Below are 21,286 nucleotides of genomic sequence, written 5' to 3'. Positions count from 1 at the left end.
CATATACTAGAGAAGGTGCACTCACCTTAGCTTTGCTTTGATTCGATTCTAATCTTTCAGTTGATTCGGAACGGGATCACGTTCTATATCTACATAATCATACATAGATCTATATTAGTATTATAACTAATATACTCTAATGGTTCAATCTTTAGACTAAGATAAAAGGCAATTTCATCTTTTAATGAAGGTATGCATCGATACACTACTGATGCATCGGTGCATAAAATGTATTCGATGTTGTTTATTGCTTGGATGCATCGATGCATGCCTTATGCATCGATGCACTAATTGCATTCGATGTTTCCTTATTAATGGGATGTATCGATGAACTACTTATGCATCGATGCACGAATTGCATTCGATGTATTTATTTTAAAAGAGTGCATCGATGCACTACCAATGCATCGATACACCTTCAAACAATTTCTGGGTTTTAACCTTGATGCATCGATACACTATGAATGTGCATTGATGCACTCTGCCCAGAACCTCTTTTTGAACCCGAAAATTCCTTCTTTTTAGATTAAATCCTTCATATTTCAACCCCTTTCATATTCCTAACTTTCATATACATACTTAAACTCATTAATATTAATTTATCTCATCTTTAACCTCTAAATTCCATCTTTCATATGGAAATTCAAGAATCATACTCAATTTCTAACATGTTCCAATTTCCATTCAATTGCTTCTAACTTCTTAATTAGACCCTTGACAAGTCAAATCCAACTTTAGAACTTCAAAAACCTTTCTATAACAAAAGTTCATTTATAAACCCTTAATAGAAATTCCTTTCTAATTCTCTCTCTTTGGTGTTTTAAACTTATATAAGCTTTCCTTAAGCTTATATAACCCTCAAAGACTCAAATCCAACTTAAAACTTTCAAGAAATCAAAAGCTAAATCAAACTCACCTTTGCTCTTGGCTTCCACGTAAAGAAGAAGAAGAAGAAAGGAGAAGAGCACTCTGGAGAATTCTCTCCCTTTACACGTGTATAATATATATCCCCACTATCACATTTATTTAATTCCTTAAATGATCAAATGACCATTTTACCCTTTACTTCCTTTAATAATTACTAAATAACCTTCATCATATATATCCAATAATCATTGAACTATTTCATTCTTCTACTTTAGTCATCAAATTCTGAAACTTTACAATTTGGTCACTAACCCATAATTTGGGATGTTACAAATCTCCCCTCCTTTTTAAAAAAATTCGTCCTCGAATTTTCACTGCACATCCTGAGAAGAACATATCTTCTAACGTTCTCATGCTGCTTCCTGAACTTAATCTTTTGTATCATCTTTAATAACTTGGTTCTTATCTTTTCAATTATTCGACTACCTTTTTACTTTATATCTCCTATCATGTCACTTATCAGATAGACAATAACATTAACTCTTATTACTCAAACTCATAAATCAATCAAATTCCTTGTCAATCTTCAATTGTCTTTCAAGAATCACCAAACTTTTATTTCATCCTTACTTAACTGACTCCAAAACTTCCTTAATACATATAAATCTTTATTCATTTCTCTGACTACATCCACTTGACCAAAAACATAACCTTAAATCTTCATCATAACTGATTAAACATACACTTTGTATAACTCAACAATTTCTCATATTACCTGACATACATTTCTTACTTCTGGTTAAACTTATAACCTATATCTCAACATAATCTTTATCACATCTAATTCTTTAAACTTCATCCTTTTATTTTCTTCATACTCAAAATCTTCTTATACACCAATCATATCTTTCTTTCATGTTCACATACTCTTTTCCTATCACTTAAACTTATCTCTGATTACCAGTCTTTATTATATCTTTATAATTTTACTAATCAACTTCACTTATACAAAACCTCATTCTTATCGTATATTGCTTGTATTTTCTTCCTTCAAAATTTTCTTTAAAACACATAAATATTTATCTCCTTGCCTATATCATATCTATATGATCAAAATACATAACCACATCCAGATTCGTATCTCATTTGATTAACTTACTTTATGTTTCCTTCAAATCTGATAAATTCTAACATCCATGCCACTATAGCTAATTAATAACAACTTTTCAATCTAGGGCGTAAGCCCTGATCAAATTAATCTTACATATCATTTCAGTTAAAATCAACCCAGTGTAATTCACTTATTGAACCCATACTCTCATTCATATACAGTATTATGCCTTGTCTCATTTATTACCTTTCATTTCAATGATTAAAATACATAACCATATCTCAATCCACACCATACATAATTAGCTTACCCTGAAATCATCTTCAAATCTTTTAACTTTAATACACTACTATCTTATAACTCTGTTAGTCAACATCGATTCTTCCAATCTAAAACATAAACCTTCATCGAACCATTCATATACATTCTTTGCAGTAAGAATTATTTCAACAATAGTTTACTCAACTAATCAAATAAACATTCAATCTCATACACCCTGTCACTTCCATTATTCAAGCTTAACATTCTAACTTCCTTTATTTATAAACTGATCATTGATGTACCCCATACTTAAACTCTTATTATCAATCCTTAGTTTTACTCAAACATTTGAATTCTCACTTCCTTCACTCTATCACTTTACTATAATCACAGTATACCACTGTATCCAGATTCACTTCATATTTGGCTATCATAACCTACCATATCTTGAAATCTTGTAATTTCAATACATTCCGTCCCATAATCTTGTTAGCCCACGCTAACTCTTTCCATCTTAAATACAAAAACAATATCTACCTCACTTGATACATTTAAAATACTTCTTATCCTTCACATTATTTAATTTCTAGCAAAACACTTAATTCATTCCTTGATATTTATCCATTTATCCTTTTATAATCCGCATTGTCTTATACATAACTAAACCATATCATGTTCTTCCTACTCCCATGCTATTTTATATCACATATATTTATCCTTAACTATCACTCCTTATCACATTTTCATTACTTTGATAGTCAACTTTACTTGCACAAAACCTTATTCTTTACCATTCTTATACTTATGTTTTTTCCACTTGTTAAAAAAAATCACCAGATTTCAATACTCATCTAATCCATTTAAAATACTTTTTCTGCTTCGATTTACATAACTTCTAAAAGAGCTTTTAATCCAATTCACAAGGGTTGTCTTTAACCCTGACTTATCCTCAATTAACTCTTTGTTTAATCTTTCAAGATCAAACCTACTGTTGGAGTCTGTCGAACTCTCATCTGATTTGATTCTCTGACGGAGAATACAACTAATTCATGTCTGGTTTAAAGTTGAACCAGAATCTCTACCTTTCTTTGATGGTGCTAAAATTCTATGAAGCACTAATTCTCTTAATCATCTGAGATTTTATTTCTCCAAACTTTTCGTTCTGAGTTTTTTCTCTTTAAAGCTTTAACACAATTAACCATTTCTTGAAACGATAACAAATTCAAAATCAGTAATACTCTTTTAATTTAAGGCGCAAGTCCTAACAACAAATCATATGTATCATTTTCAGTCGGAATTAACTCAGCAGCAATTCTGCTTAGCTTAATAAACTTATAATCATACTTATACAAGGTGTAATTCCCTTGTTTCAAGCTCGTGTATTCCAGTTTCATCTGTCTTATAAACTGGTCATCAATGCACTTATTCTTGAACTCTTATACAATTCTAATCACATCATTTAATCTTTTAACGTTCTTATGGTGACAATTGTCCACCATACTCTAACTTACCAAAGTAGTAACAAAACTACTCAATTCAACATCTCCACTTTGAAGAAATGAAAACCTTCTATCATATCATTCAACTAAAGGTCTATAACAATAGAACCTTCCTCAAATCCACCCTTGAACTTGGGTGCTCACAACTTTATCAATAATTTGATACATTCATTCTATGAGTTAAAGAAGTATAAATTGAAAACACATCAGAATATTCTTTAACATGAAGAATAATTTTCCAAATTTTATACAGGCACTTCCTGAGGTGTTCGCTCTTCTCCCTGCCTGGCCAGGGCAGGTGAATGTATTACCTCCAGGTTTATTACCTTTCACTTCTTTCGAAGCTCTTATTATCATACTTCTATTATCACATAATAATCTATTTTTATTAGCAAGACAGCATACTCCTTACACTATCAGATCAGAATTTTTCACTTTGAGTTGGCATGTATACTTTTTAAACACTTCTGACTTCGATTTAAGCCTAGAATCGGCTAAACCGTAGCTCTAATACCATTAAATGTAACACCCCAACCCGTATCCGACCCGGATACGAATCTGAGGTGTCACATTGACCTTTTTAAAACATGTACTTGTATAAAACAGTGAGTAATTTAAAACTTTTATAACATATAAATGACTCATTTACATAAAAGACATTTTCATTATTACAAAACCAATCAGAGCATGTATCTTTCACTTATTATTTACATATAACTATTCGAAACATTTATAAAATTGTTCATAGCTTAAACAATAGATTCTTTTGAAAACATGCCAACTAGAACTTTATATACTAAAATACATATTATTCATATCTTTTCTGATTTGACCTTTAGTAAGAAGAACTGACATGTCTTGCTCCACATTGCTCTTTACTCTTCTCGAAACCTACGTGTAAATCACTTACACGCTAAGTCAAAGACTTAGTGAGGCATATAAACATAGAAGGTAAACGGTAACTAATAATCATACCTAAACAATTACTACTATCATTTCATACCACTCATACTTTTACATGTAATAAATATATGCATACATATATGTCATTATCATTCATATCTCTTATCTCATGTTCCTATGATCTCTTATGTCCATATCATATAACATATACCATAACCAATTGCACATATACATATCATATAATGTACACTATATATATATACTATCATAAAACACGTACACCCAAGCATTTATATTATCATCTTCATTTCTTTCTTATTTTATCACTATTATTGATTCCTTTCATCATATGGTCTTATAAGTTACCATTTTTACAATCAATATCACACATGAAATTCCACAAGGAAACAAACATATTATCATATCACTTTATTAATATTATCTATTTAATAGCCCATGATACTCATGTGAGAACTAAATATATGCGAGTACATAGAGGTTGTGCACTAATACTGTCACCACAGTTCATATAATTACACCGAAGTGCCACATATAATTGCACCGGAGTGCCGCGTAGAATTACACCGTAGTGCCATATAATAATGTCCATAAGGACCACATATCATTCCTTAAGAATCATATACATATACTAGGGATCAAGTATGTGTCTCACCAGACTTCACACATGTTCCAAAGAATACATATATGTCCCGAAGGACCACATATCATTCCTTAAGAATCATATACATATGCCAAGGATCAAGTATGTGTCTCACCAGACTTCACACATGTTCCAAAGAATACATATATGTCCCGAAGGACCACATAGACCCTCGACTCTTGGCATGCCCACTATACCCCTAGCTCTCATGAAACATAACATGGGCATTATCTTTTATATCCTTTTAAATATTCATGTAACCATATCATATATTCATATAAGCTCATGGTTTTATTCACATATACATGTAATCACGTAGTTCATGTCAATTCTCATATGAGTTCATATTCATATAAACATAGGATTCACCCTCATGTATCACATATACTTTCTCTTTCATATGGCTCATAACATTTCTCATGTGTTCATATGACATGTAAATCATTGTCATCTTATCATGTTATCGCATAAACATATCATCTTACAATACATACAAAACACATCAATACCTATATTCACATATACCTATAATTTCATTATCCTTATTATTATTCTTATCATCACCATTAATCCCTTTTACTTACCATATTCATATCAATAACACAAATAAATCATAACAAATACATGCTTCTATGAATTTATGTTTTCACTATTGGAAATAGACTTATCACAAGTCTTATTTTCCCTTGAACCTCATATACTAGAGAATGTGCACTCACCTTAGCTTTGCTTTGATTCGATTCTAATCCTTCAGTTGATTCGGAATGGGATCACGTTCTATATCTACATAATCATACATAGATCTATATTAGTATTATAACTAATATACTCTAATGGTTCACTCTTTAGACTAAGAGAAAAGGCAATTTCATCTTTTAATGAAGGTATGCATCGATGCACTACTGATGCATCGGTGCATAAAATGTATTCGATGTTGTTTATTACTGGGATGCATCGATGCATGCCTTATGAATCGATGCACTAATTGCATTCGATGTTTCCTTATTAATGGGATGCATCAATGCACTACTTATGCATCGATGCACAAATTGCATTCGATGTATTTATTTTAAAAGAGTGCATCGATGCACTACCAATGCATCGATACACCTTCAAACAATTTTTGGGTTTTAACCTTGATGCATCGATACACTATGAATGTGCATCGATGCACTCTGCCCAGAACCTCTTTTTGAACCCAAAAATTCCTTCTTTTTGGATTAAATCCTTCATATTTCAACCCCTTTCATATTCCTAACTTTCATATACATACTTAAACTCATTAATATTCATTTATCTCATCTTTAACCTCTAAATTCCATCTTTCATATGGAAATTCAAGAATCATACTCAATTTCTAACATGTTCCAAATTCCATTCAATTTCTTCTAACTTCTTAATTAGACCCTTGACAAGTCAAATCCAACTTTAGAACTTCAAAAACCTTTCTATAAAAAAAGTTTATTTATAAACCCTTAATAGAAATTCCTTTCTAATTCTCTCTCTTTGGTGTTTTAAACTTATATAAGCTTTCCTTAAGCTTATATAACCCTCAAAGACTCAAATCCAACTTAAAACTTTCAAGAAATCAAAAGCTAAATCAAACTTACCTTTGCTCTTGGCTTCCACGTAAAGAAGAAGAAGAAGAAAGGAGAAGAGCACTCTGGAGAATTCTCCCTTTACACGTGTATAATATATATCCCCACTATCACATTTATTTAATTCCTTAAATGATCAAATGACCATTTTACCCTTTACTTCCTTTAATAATTACTAAATAACCTTCATCATATATATCCAATAATCATTGAACTATTTCATTCTTCTACTTTAGTCATCAAATTCTAAAACTTTACAATTTGGTCACTAACCCATAATTTGGGATGTTACACAAATACTCCACTTGAGTCTGTCCAAAAAAATATTTGGATAACTTGGCAAATAACTGGTTAGCTTTCAAAACTTCCAAAACCAATTGCAAATGAGTAATATGATCTGGAATAGAGTTATTGTAGACTAGGATGTCGTTAAAGAACACCAAGACAAACTTTCTAAGGAATAAACTAAATAATTCACTCATTAGTGCTTGAAATGTAGAAGGGGCATTAGTGAGACCAAAATGCATTACCTTGAATTCATAGTGGCCCTGATAAGTTCTGAATTTGTCTTGTAAATGTCTTCAGCCTTAATTCTGATTTGCCAGTAACCCGATCTTAAATCAATCTTTGAAAAATAGACTGCTCCATGTAGTTCATCCAATAGATCTTCAACAATAGGAATAGGAAATTTATCCTTCACTGTCATATTGTTAAGCTATCTGTAATCTACATAAAACCTCCAAGTACCATCATTCTTTTTAATTAGGAGACATGGAGAAGCAAATGAACTTTTATTAGGTTGAATAATAGAGGAGGAGAGCATGGTATCAATTTGTCTTTCCACTTCAGCCTTCTGATTATGGGCAAATCGGTAGGGTTTTAAATTAACAGAATAGACTCGTGTTTGAGAGGAATAGCATGATCATGGTTTCTTGTAGGTGGTAGGCATGTAGGCTCAACAAAAATAGAGTTTTATTTCTCTAATAGGGTTGGATAGTTGCTGGAATATGTTTTGAACTCTCTGTCATACTCATCATTACCACATGATCCAAAATAGCTGAATCTGAGGCTGTTATTTTTAATAATGTGGCCCCTGAGATTTGGTGCAAAGTATTAGATGATTGTTGGCCTTGTATAACAATTTGTTCACCTAGGTGTACAAAACTCAGTGTCATTTTGTTAAAGTCCATCAAGATTAGACTAAATAATTTTATCCAGTCAACCCCTAACACCATATCACTTCCACCTAATTTAAGTAGTTTGAAATCATGTATAAAAAAGTGTCATTGCATCTGTCATTCTTCATTATTACATCTTGTTGAGCTATAGAGTTATTGCCCATTAGCTACTGCAATGACCAAAGAATAAGGGGTAGTCACTTGTATACCAACATCAACCCATTGTGGTGTTAAAAAACTATGGGTACTACCACTATCAATCAAAATGTTTAATGGTATGCCTTGAATGGTTCCATGAATTCTCAATGTATTATGACCAATGCAACCAGTAATAACATTCATAGATATTTCTAAGCTCTCATCTTCTTGTAACAGTTGTTGATCTGAATCATTGGGTAAGGTTTCTAAAGGTATATCAGCCTCATCCTCAATCATCCTCAATCATCATGTTTAAATGTCTTGTCTTACACTGATGGCCTTGAACAAATTTCTTACAACACTTAAAACATAAGTTATTTTATCTTCTGTAGTCTATGTGGTTCTATTTTTTAGGTGGAATGCCTGGACCTTTTTTGGTAATGGTGGTGGATTTGGTTTAGAAGTATGTAATGGGTTTGGGTAGGGTGAGTTTCTAAAAGATGGCCAAAATCGTTTATTTTCAAATTCGACAATAGCTCACACAGTTTAGCTTGCCTGTATGCCTCAGAAAGAGTCTTAGGGTCTAGAGCATTAATTCTGTGTTTAACGTATTCTCTTAACCCGCTGATAAAAAGAGATACAAAGAATTCTTCACTTAAAGTGGGGTTTTGTAAGAGCATGTAAGGATGTAGTTCTTTAAATCTTTCCTGGTACTCCTCAACTGACCTCTTCTGCACTAATTTTGTAAACTCCGCTACTATATCATCAAAGGATCTGTCACTGAACCTATAACAAAGGTCTGCCTCAAACTCATGACATATCACATGATGCTTCTGCATGATGTAGCCATCAAACTCATGTAACCATCAAATCAAATTTCTACCTTACCCATTAAATACATCGTGGCCACCTACTCTTTGATCCTCATAAATACTACAGAGAGAAAAGTACTTAAGACATTTCTATATCCACCCTCGTGGATTAACTCCTTCTAAAAAGGTTGGGTCTATGCCACATCGTTCCTGAAGTGGTAAAAGAACCCCCGTGCCTCGTTTATCCTCCTCTAGGCCAACTATATTGGTTCTAATAGCACTATTCTCACCCATTTGATTATCAGGTTTAAAACTAGTCATATGAGCAGGCAAATCATCCGGTTTAGACTTTAGAATCCTAGGTTCATTAGGTTTATAAGTAAACCTGGACTTATCATTAATCACTGTGACCTTTACAGGTTATTTTCCATCCGTTTTAGAAGTATTAGGAGTCTGTACCTGGTCATTAGCATATTGGTTCTGATCGCTGTTTCTGCCAGTCAAAATCTTCAACAGTTCCTCTATGTACCCCTATTTTGTGGTCATTCTTTATTCCAAAGAAGTAATACGATTTTCTGGTTTTCCCACCATTTAGGAGTTTTTGTTTCATCTTGGGATTGTTTGACCAAGGTCGTTAAATCCTCAAGTTATTTTTGTAGTGCAACAAAGTTGGATGTTTCAGACTTGGTTTGATTTTTCTTTAGCATTCCAAACGCTGATTACCAGGAAAAATTGGCTCTGGATACCAATTGTTATGGTTGCGAGAGATTAGAGAAGTCGAGAGAAGAGAACGTAGGAAGAAGAAGCAGAGAAAGAGATTAATAAATCATAATTTCATTCAAAATATGCATAATGATCCCATTACAGGTACCCGTTCTATTTGTTTACAATAGTACTAGGGAAACTATCTAGGCCAGTTGGATGTCCTTGCTTAACTAATTATGTTATCTTCAACAGGAAATGGGCTTCACGTTTGGGCTAGCTGCTTGACTAATTGAGATTAAAATCCGCATGTGCCTCTCACGTGCCATGTAATTTAATTCCCAATTTCTTCTTTCAATCCCTAACCTTGCCTTTCTATCCCCCAATTCTTCTTCGATCCCTCGTCCTTCTCCTCCTATTGTGACAGAACACCGATAGTCCAAACATTTCTATGGCTCGCCGCTAAACCCTTGGAATAATTTCAAGTAATTAAATAAATTTTGTCCCCTTTTAATAATTCGAGTTTAAACAACGAGGTCTGTATCTATACGTAAGTTTAAATTTAATTCTAAAAAACTAACTTGTTGTAGTATAACTTTACTTCTCAATACTAAATTACCCTTCTACTTAAGTGAAATTCTTATTTTGATCATTTAATTATTTTTCGATTAGTTTGGTCATTCAGCTTTTAATTCTTTTATCACTTTAATCTTTTGACATTTTTCAATAAAAATTTACCACATAACTAAAATAATAACAAACTAAAAATTAAGAAGCTAAATTGACTAAAAAAGGAAATGAAATGGTCAAAATAATTTTTTCACTAAAGTAAAAAAAAACTAAAATTAGTATTGAGTTTTTTTTAAAAAAGAAAAACTTTAATGTTTATTTCATTTTTGTTGTTGTTAGATTACACTTTAAGAATTATATCATACCAATGACTCAATTGGTTGAGTCTCAATTATCGCGTGTATGTACATTTTAAAATTATTTCCATAATGAATATTTGTACATTTATTAAATTTTATTACTATTTAAATTTAATCCCTTTACCCTCCAAGGATTGATATTGATTTCATCCTTGCAAACAATCAGATACGGATTGAAGGATGTTGGGAGGTGCGATCGTATTATTGAAAATTTTAAATTTTATATAATTTATATATATCTTTTTGTATTTTTATTAATAATTAATTTTGCATCCTTTAAAACTTTTAAAATTCCACTCCTAAAAATTTAATATAAAGTTCTAAATTTATACTCAATACTATAAAATTATACGTATGTCCCGGTAGACAACTGTTATTAGAAGTCCTAACTTGAATTAAATCTGAGATTAGAGCTCATCACAACAATTTACAATTGAATAACAAACTAACTATTTACAAAGCATTAAATCATGATTAATTAAATGACTAAATTTCGGTAGTTGAATTACAATGAAACTTAACTAACCAAACCTATAATAGATGCCTACCACTTTTTAGCACATACAACACCTGCCAAAACAAAGCCAATGAATAACGCAACCATAATAAAGGCAAAGTAATAAAAATCACACCGATCTAAAATCGATAAAAATAAGTGTCCAAATTATATTTAAAGTTAATTTTAAGTACATAAAGAATTTTCATCAAAAAAAATATATTTAACGTTTTTAACGTTACACTTTTAGGTGCATACACCGTAATAGTCGTTAAAAAATAGTTAAGTGACTCATGTCATATTTTTATAGTCTTAATTTTTTTTAAAAAAATTATAATATTATTAATTAAAAAACCAATTTTTTATCTGAAATTACAAAAAAAAAACTGAAAAACTAAAGTCTTTCGTTCCAATTCCCATTACCAACCTTCATCGGTCACATCAAGCCACATAGCCGTCTCGAAAATTTTTGGCGCTCTGAGCAAGACCTTAAAAATAGGTCATATAGAACGAAACTATATTCTATTATTTTTGAACAATTAATTTAACATTATACTAATAAACCATAAAAAATAATTAAATTATGAGCATGCAGTTATAAAAATAGAAAGTAGGAACTATTTTATAAAATTGAAAAAATTAGAGGCACTTAGTTATAAACTTTATCAAAAATAGGCCCTACAAAACAATTATATATTCTATTATTTTTAAAAAATAATTTAATATTACATTAATAAATCATAAAAAATATTAATTGTAGGTCGTTAGTTATAAAAGTAGAAAGTACAGATTTTTTTTATAAAATTGAAAAAAATAGGGATTTTTAGCTATAAATCTTTGGTAAAAACTCAAAAATAAACCCTATAAAATGAAAATATATTATATTATTTTAAATAATTAATCTAATATTACATTAATAAAGTATAAAAAGTAATTAAATTATGAATTTTTATTTTTAAAAAATAAAAAATAAGTACTATTTATAAAATTAAATTTTAGGGGATCTTAATTATAAAATTAAAAAGTGGACCTGATAAATCGCTCATATTGCACCCCCCTTAAAGTCAAGTTTGCCTAGCTACCATCGTCATTTGTCGAACTGTCAACTATCAGTCATCGTCCACCTAGTGATCATTTATCACCTTTAATGTCACTTTAATCTTCTAAATCTCTAAAATTCCTAATTCTTTGAACTCTAATTTATAAATTTCTTAATTTCTATCGCATTACGCGCATTTTAACTTAGGAGCTTGGATTTAATTTTTACCAAATTAATTGGTGTAGGGGACCAAATAATAAATTATTTTTAAAAAATTTAAAAATATATAAAATTGATATATATTATTTAATAGTTTTTAATGATCATTATAATGTAGGCACTGAAAGTGTAACATTGAATAAATTTGAATATAAATTTATACTCTTATTTAAGTACATACTTTAGACGAAAAATCTTTTAAGGATCTAAAATTAATTTTGAGTATAGTTTCTACTATTATTCTGTATTGAGCCTTAAAATAAAGCTGAATAAGTTTGATTTTATTGATTTTTTCTATATGAAGCCGATCATCCATACTTAATAATATTTAATAAAGGTTTGGTCCACAAAATATAAATTTATTGTCGATAATAAGACTTTTAAAATATAATATTATTTGACAGTTGATTGAGAATGTTGATTATTTTGTTTATTTTATTTGGCATGAATATAAAATTATAATCTTTGTTTAGGGATTATTGAGAATGCACCCTGTCATTAAAATTTAATGTGTTTAGTACATAAATTATCAATTATGGTCCGTTTTAATATCTAAATTTTCATTTTTTTTCAAAATTTAAAGTTAAGTTTTGATAAAATGAAATAAAACTAAAATTTTTAATGGATGTATACTAAAATGAAACAAAAATAAATTTTAGGTATGATTTTGAAAAAATTAAAAGTTTAGGTACTAAAACGGACCAAACTAATAGTTTAGATACTAAAAATATAATTACCCAAAATTAAACATGTATCATAAACTATAAAATGATAACTTATAAATTAATAAAAAAATAAAAATAATATTAAAAAGATATATTATGCATATATATATATATACAAGTAACATATAATCATATCATCAACATATATACAAAATATTCTTGCAGGATTAGTCAAGACTTATAAATTTTCTATCTAAATATAATCAAGAAATATAAGAATTTTTTTACCAATACACTTGTAATCATACTTCGAACAATTCTAAGGACAATTTATAAATTCTTACGCAACGTATAATAATAATATATGTCTTTTTAATTTTTTAGTAATTTAATTTTTATTTTTGATATTTTGATATTTAATTTTTAAATATTTTTAAATTTAAAATTTAAAATATTTTTTCTAAAAAATTCAAATATGCCTATGAACTTTCGAGGGAAAATCAATTTAGCCCTCGAATTTGGTAAAAAAACAATTTAGCCCATTTGACATGACATCTGCTACATTACTAGCCTCTGTGGATCACAATATCAATATCGTAGACCGTCATATCAGTACCATGAAGTTCCACTTTAACATCATAATTGTCAATGATAAAAACGTTGGTCAAATGACCACATTAAATTCTCTTTTAAGTTAAAAGACCACATTAAGTGAAAAAAATAATTTGAAAGCCCCATTAATTTTTTTAAAAAATGCAAGGGTCCCATATGCCTTTTTCCCCTTTTTTATATTAAATATAAATATATTATATTTTTAAGAAAAATACAAAAATTCGAACAAATACGAGATGAAACAACATAAACATCCCTAATACCCTATCCATTGAATTTCATATTATATGGTAATTTGTTTTCACTTATCTAAGTTCAAACGTAGGGACCGAACTACCCTTTGTCCCAGGGGCACTGTCTCCTATTTTTTATTATTAAAAAATATATGGGAAAATATTAAATTAGAGCTCTAAATTTTAGTTTATTTTGACTTTGCCCTCTTAATTTATATGTTTACTTATATTTTATCCTCCTATCTTTTATGATTAATTATAATTTGTCTCCCGTGATGGAACTACTTGGTGGTTGGGAGGCGCCATTGTCCCTCCCAAAATTTTTGGTATAATGGCCGTTTAGGTCTTTTTTTTAGTTAAAGTATTATTCAAACAAAACCTTTGCCCCTCCCAATTTTTAGATTCAAATATTTAATAAATCTTTGTTCTTTTTCTTTAAAATAATTTGTCCCCTCATCGTTGGATCCTAGCTCTATCCCTGTTTGCCTCCTTGAATTGGAATCCTGGTTCGTCCCTGTCCAAACGTAACTGCTAAATTCCGAAAGGAAAGTCTCCATCATGAAAACTGAAGATAACGACGAAAGCTACGTGCTTTATTTCATGGGACCAAACATCAAAACAAGCAAACAAAAATCATAAACTCCATGTTTAATCTTCTAGGGAGTTGCCTATTGTTAACCATTAAGCTGTGAGCTGTTAAGGCTGCAACCGTATGGTTAGGGTTGGTGTAACAGAATGGGCTGCATGGAATGGAAGGTTCCAGTAACCTTTTGTATCTTTAAATATGTGAGTTTGTTTTAGTGAAAGAGAGCATTTTCCATAGTTCCTGTGAATCAAACCTCTAAAATCCAACACCTATTATATAAGCTCATGTTTCTCTTCCAACTTCTAAGCCTTTGCATCATAAGTTGAGTGGCGTCATCCCCTTTCTAATAGGTAAGTTTTGGGTATGTAAATTCTTGAAAAATCTTAAATTTTCATATAATTTAGTTAATTTTTATATTTTTGGTTAATAATATGTTTTCGCCAGCCTAACATAAAATTCTGCGAACCCATGTTTCTTACATATACGAGAGTATAGGAAAGTGAGTGCACGTGCATGAATTACTCTAGTTTCCTCGAGACTAGTTCAACATTTTGCATCAATGGCATGGGATAAATGTACCTATTATATTGGTTTCTTTTACACTAAATTCATGTGAAATTCTGATGTGTCTTGTCCTGGAAAAATATTATTTGACAATGGTTGCACAAGATCATTGTTGTAAGGATTAATTTGTTTTGTATTGTTTATTTGAACATTGGACTAATGAGTTTTAGATTATTCGTTTGACACTTTTTTTCCTGGGATTAAATTTTAGCAACAATGGTGAGTAGAAGGGTGGATCTTCGATCCGATACTGTAACGAAACCAACAGAGGCAATGGGGGCTGCAATGGCCACAGCCAATGTTGATGACAATGTTTTGGGAGTTGATCCGACCGCGTTCCGGTTAGAATTGGAGGTCTCAAAGATAACCAGCAAGGAAGCCGGTCTATACGTCTCATCAGGCACCATGGGTAACCTCATAAGTGTTCTTGTTCATTGTGACATACGAGGAAGTGAAGTCATACTCGGAGACGATTCCCATGTCCATATTTACGAGAACGGTGGTATTTCAACGATCGGAGGTGTACATCCAAGGCCGGTGAAGAATAACGAAGATGGAACAATGGACATTGATTTGATCGAAGCCGCTATTAGAGACTCGAAAGGAGAGCTTCTGTACCCTACTACGAGGTTCATTTGCTTGGAAAATTCACATGCCAAGTAAGAATCTTTCTTATGCAAATTCTTTTAGCCTCTTGGACAATGTTAGTACATTTTATATGCTACAGCTCTGGAGGTAGATGCTTGTCCGTGGAATACACCGATGGACTCGGCGAGCTCGCTAAGAAGCATAGTTTAAAGCTTCACATCAACGGGGCTCGAATTTTCAATGCATCGGCAGTGAGTAAAACGTTCTATTGTATATCCTGCAAATCCATCATCAATATGAAATTTCATACTAGGAAATTTGTTCCCTCGACAGAGAGTAAGTGTTATCTGGCGGGCACTTGGAGTTCCTGTTAACAGGCTTGTACAAGCTGCGGATTCAGTGTCGGTATGCTCTTCTAATAAACATCGTTACTTATTTCAGCCTCTGCTTCTTTTAACGATACCAATAAGTTCCATTGATTCTGTATGTGTTGTATGTATGTCTATCAAAGGGTCTTGGTGCTCCGGTTGGATCAGTCCTTGTTGGTTCCAAAAGCTCATTGCCAAGGTAAAGCCAAATGCTTTGCTGCTAAAAGTCTCGACAATCCACGAAACATATGCTCAAACTCCAGTCATTTTCGGCTTCATCTGCGCCACTGCTTTTGTTGCTTTGAAAGAGAATGTCGAAAAGCTCGAGGGTGATCACAAGAAGGCAAAGGTATTAGCAGATAAACTTTTACATACAAACTTTTCGGTTTCGACCTTTCTCTGGTGCTTTCAATCAACGAACTTCTGTGTAACATTCAGCTACATGTTAGTTTTTGTATTGTTTCAGAGGGCCTAAATCAAATTAAAGGTCTAAGAGTATATGTTGCAGCAGTGGAAACCAATATTGTGAGTATGCTATTTACTAAACCTACATTAATGGCAATCTTTCCCTTCTGTCTGCAATCTGGATTCGAGTTTTTTACGGTTCAAATCGTGATTCAGTTATTGAGTGAAGATCATGTACAATAAGTTATTAGCTTCTTTTTACTTGTTGCTGCCGTGTTCCCCAAGAAAACTTAATGTAAAAACTAAAAGTAAAGGCCTTAAGTTCTTCATATTACTTTATGTCAACAGATAAATGTTGATATAGTGGAGGGCTCAAAATTCACGGCAGAGCAACTATACAAGAATTTAAAGGAACATGGCGTCCTGGTGAATCGAAGGGGGCAATCCAGGTCAGCATTCTCCATCAAAATCCATCCAGCTTCGTATTGCTTTCGATTACCCTCGGAAACCGATTAAACTAGAATCTGTAGCTCGAACCAAGTAAAAACATCTGAAGATTCACCTCTTTTTGAAGTGTTACATCTTGTAACATAGAGCTGAAAGTCCAGGGGGCTCAATAAGAATGACAGTATATGCCAGATATGGAAATTCAACCAAACATACCAGACCAAGTATTCGACATTATTAGTAAAATATGGATTCCGAACCGAGCTAGCGTGCATTCACATTTAATGCAATTATACAGGCTAGATATAGTAGGGTAACACGGTGGTGCTTTTGGTCATTCAGGATCAGAATTGCCCTCCACCATCAAATTTCATCAAGTGATGTGCAATACACTTTGTCATGCTTTCAGGTGATCAAACATTAACTATTAAGTTTCTTGCATGTTAAGGAACTTCAAATGAACTTATAATGTTCTTTGCATATTGCAGCAAGCTTTCCCTGTATGCAAGAACAAAACGGCAACGAAGCTAGAAATTGATACTCCAACTATTCGATAGCGTCATTTTAGGATGTGTCGATGGAACCCCTCGAACTCGGGAACATTATAGATCGGATTATGTAATAAATTACGCAATACCATTTCATTATGAAGCTTTAGATTACATCATTGTATCCTTTATATCCTATGTAACCTTTGTTAAACCTTGACAAACTAAACCACCATCCAAAACAGCACATACTTGTACTCTTACGCTTCGAGAATCGACATTTAACAAGTTTAGGGTTCGAATGATAGTATATACCCTTGTGTTATTCTGGAGCTGTATACATCTTCATATGAAAATAATAATAAAACAGAAGTAAGCCATGAATGCCTAGTTTTGTTTATGTTTGGTGAAAACTCTGGTTTTCAAGTGGAAACAAAGAGCCATTGTGGGGCAGTATCCCTCTCGAATGGGTCCTTCACAGGCGAGAAACGTGAAATTTTTTATCCATGACCTTAGACATTAAAACCCCACAAAATATGATTTGACATTGACCTGGCTTCTACCCTTCTTCATTGAACCATTTGTATTAAGAGAAAAAGAAGGGACGAAACAAAAACTACTATGGGCGTAATGACATTCATCTACTTCCATAATAAAATCTAGGGTAAACCACTTAAGTATGGTCTCTTTTCACTTTGATCATTGATTTATTAATTTTGTTAATCAGATAACTTAACTATTTAAATGGTGTTAATCAAGCTACTCGCCATTAACATTTAATGTAAGTGTTGATGTGGTAGTTAACAAAATGTATAATTGTACCAATTTTGTTAATTGTCACGTCATCACTTTAGTTAATTGTCACGTCATCACTTTAGTTAAATGTTAACGACATGTGACTTGATTAACATTATTTAAATAGTTAAGTGGTCTGATTGACAAAAATGAAAAATAAATTAATAAAGTAAAAATAGATAATAGTTAAGTCAAAAATGAAAAATAAATTAATAAAGTAAAAATAGATAATAGTTAAGTGGTCATGCTTATAGTTTAGGCGTTTGTTCCCAAAAATACCCAAACAATCAATAATTACGTGTGAGACAATGTTTCTCCAAATATTATGATCTAGCACCCTTTCTGACAGAGTGATAATAAAGTGTGTTTCAATACGCGTCATGCGGACGTGGACGGAAGGCGCGGATCATGAAGCGTGCTTACTGGGGTTCTGTCTAAGCTGATACTATGGTGAAAAATGGGGAATTCTCCCTTTAATACCGTCCAACTGCCCGTTTCCCTCATCCACCCTCCTATAAATACCCTCCCATACAACACTCAAACCACACCAAAAAAATTATTATATTCCTTATCAATTCTTATATCAATTCTTATAGCAAGCTTTAAGTAAGTTTTGATATTGTTTTTAGAAGCTATACTTTTTTTATTTGATTATAATCATTTAATAGTTTATTATTTTATTATTATTTAATTTACTAATTTTCTTATTACTTTTTGCAGTTATAAAATGGAAGGTGGGTTGTTGCATTTAGATGAGAATCATATATCGAGTCATTTTGTTGATACGATAACAATTTTAAATTGTGTTATTTTAACTATTGTGAATGTTTTATTTATTTTTTTAATATTAATTTATATTTTAATTTGTATATTATTTATTTAATTAGAAGAATAGTAGTATATTAGATCCATTTATTCGTAACGCTAAGTTAGAGATATCGAGTCATGTCTGGCTGTTTTTAGCTGAGGTTGGATTTGGTTACATAGCAAAATATGAAGGGAAATGTAACCTTGAATCCAACCTTATTTCTGCACTGATTGAGAGGTGAAGACCAGAGACACACACATTCCATCTTCTGTGTGGGGAGTGCACTATTATGCTGGGGGATGTTTCTATATATTTGAGGCTTCCGGTAGATGGAGATGTTATTTATGGTGTGGCGGATGGTAATTGACATTCCTTGTGCGAAGAGCATCTTGGAGGTATCCTGCCTAATTTTAACGATGGTTGAATACCGTTATCATGGTTGGCTACAAATTTTCAACATTTAAGTGAAGACTATTATGAGGAACATGCTAAAATATTTGTTCAGACTTGCATATTACAACTCATATGATGGATCTTGATGCCTGATAAATCTTGCAACCAAGTTCATTGTGTGTGGTTACGTCACCTCTAAGATTTTCACATTGTTGGTAGACTCAGTTGGGGCTCCGCAGTTTTGACATCTCTGTGTAGAGAAATGTGTCAGAAAACTGATTACCGAAAAATACTATCGGCGAACGTCTCATTCTTCTCCAATCACGGGTGTAGTATCGCATGCCTTTTTTATGTCTGGTTGTGAATAACCTGTTAGTCTTCCCGTTATTGTTGAGGTAATTTCAATATTGAATTCGTATATAAATAATTTTTTGAGTATATAATGAAATAATTTTTGTACATTGAATAACTGGTCATGTACAAGGAAAAATCATTGTGATATACCAGATGAATTGGAAGAAGTTCGACTACTTATTGATCACAAGGCTAGTATAGAAGTATGTATTTAAATTTTATTATTTACCTTTAATTATCGTTATATAATTAGAACATTATTTTGATAAGAATTATATATTTGTTTTAGTTTGAATGAGCTTCTTATTCTACTCAAGAAATGAAACTTTGCATCCCATCTCACTTGAGTGGTTCATGAGATATATAGATAACGGTGGTCCCTCTGATATGTTATGTTATTGTCTAGTGACATCTTATTGATTACGTGCTCCGCCAATTTGATTTCGTACAACATATTCCAAAAGCACCTAAGAATCTCGACAATATGCATAACGCCGATAGACGAGGCAAAAAGGATGTCAACTGGCCACTGAAGCATAGCGAGTGGATAATGATTTGGGAGGATCGAGTGGATGCATTCCCCCTAGGGAGCCGATTTATTTGGATCATTATTCGGTTACGGGTGATTATTATGAGTGGTTTAACACAAACGGAAATTCATTCCTACTTTTCGAGGAAGCACGAGGCAGGAGTATTCATCGGCGTCAAGAAAAGCGTCCACTGTCATAACATCATCGTCCCCAGACTCGTGGACGGAGAGCAGACGCTTTCGGCCTATTCCTCAACTGCAGCACCAGAACCATCATAGCAGCCGCCATCTACACCGATTTACATTCCTAGTCCGACACTATACATGGGTACACCGTCGTCGTTTCAAATGGCATCGCAACCATTTTAGATGACACCACAACTAGTTCAGATGCCATTGTAGTAGGTTTAGACATCACCACAGCCGATTCAGATGCCACCACCGTAAGGTTTTATGACACCTCATGGCGGATATTATATTGGCATGCTCCAACATGAGATTCATATGCTGCTTATTTGGTGGGTGTGATTCACCATAGATGCAGACACCTCCGGCTCAATATGGATCGCAGTCATTGATGTCGATATTTTAACAGTTTTCACAGTTTTCTATGAGAAGTGGGATTACTAGTCATACACCTCCATGTTCCTTATTCTATGGAGGTGTTACATCATCATCCATCCATCATTAACAAAATGTAGCTGCTATTGCTACAGCTGCTGATGATGATGATGAGAATGAGGAGGAATAGCAAGTTATACGAAGAAACCCTAATCGAATAGATGATCGTCTCCATATGAAACACATTCAAGACGCAGACATCGATAGACTTGTTTAGTTTGTAATGTTTTTATCTAATTTTCTTTAACGTTTGTATTTAATGTTTCTATTTAGTTGATTTATTTTTTTACTATTTAGTTTGTAATTTTTTTTTTAATTTTTACTTGAGTAGCTCATTACTTGTTAATGCTCAAATGACATTAATTGAAAGTAAATGAAAATGAAATAACACAAACTGAGATTTCAGAAACTATAATT

General features: G+C 32.0%; 1 pseudogene; it reads left to right on the top strand.

Moving 5' to 3' along the window:
• Positions 1–15,289: 15,289 nt before the first annotated feature.
• On the top strand, positions 15,290–17,508 carry LOC120189725 (annotated as a pseudogene).
• Positions 17,509–21,286: the final 3,778 nt, after the last annotated feature.

The sequence above is a fragment of the Hibiscus syriacus genome, unplaced genomic scaffold, assembly GCF_006381635.1.
Source record: "Hibiscus syriacus cultivar Baekdansim isolate YM2019G1 unplaced genomic scaffold, ASM638163v2 tig00116959_pilon, whole genome shotgun sequence".
NCBI lineage: Eukaryota > Viridiplantae > Streptophyta > Magnoliopsida > Malvales > Malvaceae > Hibiscus > Hibiscus syriacus.
The sequence above is the reverse complement of the archived record's forward strand: the minus strand, read 5'-3'. Positions and strand labels throughout refer to the sequence as shown.